Source organism: Sapajus apella, unplaced genomic scaffold (genome assembly GCF_009761245.1).
Source record: "Sapajus apella isolate SASKATOON/1434 unplaced genomic scaffold, GSC_monkey_1.0 scaffold88, whole genome shotgun sequence".
Lineage (NCBI taxonomy): Eukaryota > Metazoa > Chordata > Mammalia > Primates > Cebidae > Sapajus > Sapajus apella.
Window position 1 is genome coordinate 6,752,160 of NW_022437028.1, and position 1,945 is coordinate 6,754,104.

Below are 1,945 nucleotides of genomic sequence, written 5' to 3' on the forward strand. Positions count from 1 at the left end.
GCCAACATGTCTCTACTAAAAATACAAAATTAGCTGGACGTGGTGGTGCATGCCTGTAATTCCAGCTACTTGGGAGGCTGAGGCATGAGAGTTGCTTGAACTCAGGAGGTGGAGGTTGCAGTGAGCTGAGATTGGGCCACTGCACTCCAGCCTGGGTGACAGAGTGAGAACAAAGCACAAAATTCCTATGCTTCATAGGAGAAGACACAGTCTCTAAAATATTTCTTATTTCAAGGAGGTAATGTAGGCCGGACGCGGTGCCTCACACCTGTAACCCCAGCACTCTGGGAGGCCGAGGCGGGTGGATTATGAGGTCAGAAGTTTGAGACCAGCCTGGCCAACGTGGTGAAACCCTGTCTCTACTACAAATGCAAAAATTAGCCTGGTGTTATGGCGGGTACCTGTAATCCCAGCTACTCGGGAGGCTGGGGCAGGAGAATCACTTGAACCCGGAGGCAGAGATGGCAGTGAGCTGAGATTGTGCCACTGCACTGCAGCCTGGGAGACAGAGTGAGACTCCACCTGCAAAGAAGCAACAAACTCTTTTTAGATTCAAGCCGTTCATTATTTACATAGACGGCGATGACGAGGTCAGCAAAGGTGTCAGCCCCCTTCGTCCCTTGTTCCACAGAGTGACAGTGAATCAAAAGCAGATAGATGACAATGCCACACGGGTTACACTCTGTTGCTAAGAACCAATTCCAGGCAGGCACGGTGGTTCACACCTGTAATCCCAGCACTCTGGGAGGCCCAGGTGGGAGGATCTCCTGAGGCCAGGAGTTTGACACCAGCCGGGGCAACATAGCAACACCCTGTCTCTACAAAGAATAGAAAAGGAAAATTAGCTGGGTGGGGTGGTGCGTACCTGTGGTCTCAGCTACTTGGGTGGCTGAGGTAGAAGAATTGCTGAACTGAAGGATCGGGGCTACACTAAGCCATGGTCATGACACTGCACTCCAGCCTGGGTGACAGAGCGAGCGAAGCCCTGTCTGAAAAAAAATATATATATATCAAAAAATTAGCTAAGTGTGCTGGGGCACACCTGTGGTCCCAGCTGCTCAGGAAGCCGGGGTGGGAGGATTGCTTGAGCCCCAGAGGTGGAGAGTGCAGTGAGCCGTGACTACACCACTGCACTCCAGCCTGGGCGACAGAGTGAGACCGTGTCTCAAAAAGAAAAAAGAGAAAAAAAGAACCTGGGAGGTGATAAGAAACTGCCTCATGACAGCCTTACTGGAAGACAGGAAGGCAGCCACTCCCTGTCTTCCTCAATTCTCATGTTCTGGGAAGCCCATAGGGTATTCCACCAAGGCTTAGGTCAGCTGCGGTGAGGCCTTGCCTACATGGCTGATGTGGAGACATGCATGGTTTCACCCACGAGGGTACCACAGAGGAATCAGCCCTTTAGCAGGGTTAAGATGTCTCTTCCCAGGCTGGGCGCGGTGGCTCGCACCTGTAATCCTAGCACTTTGGGAGGCCGAGGCGGGTGGATCACCTGAGGTTGGGAGTTCGAGACCAGCCTGACGAACATGGTGAAACCCCATCTCTTACAAAAAATATAAAAATTAGCTGGGCACAATGGTGGGCACCTGTAATCCCAGCTACTCAGGAGGCCAAGGCAGAAGAATTGCTTGAACCCGGGAGGCGGAGGCTGCAGTGAGCTGAGATTGCACCACTGTACTCTAGCCTGGGTGACAGAGCAAGACTCTGACTCAAAAAAACAAAACAAAACACTTCTAGTCTCTCCCCCTTGAGGGCTGGTAGCAGGAAGGAGAGTCTTCATTCCAGGAAGGCAATTGTGGGCCGATTCTGCCTCCAACTCCCTGTTCACCTCCTTTTCCCTTACTAGCTGCTAGAAAGAAGGCAGGAGAAGTAAGGGGATGAGAGAGTTTCTAAATGGCTGGATACCTTGCCATTTTTCTATTCTTTTTTTCTTTTTCTTTTTTAT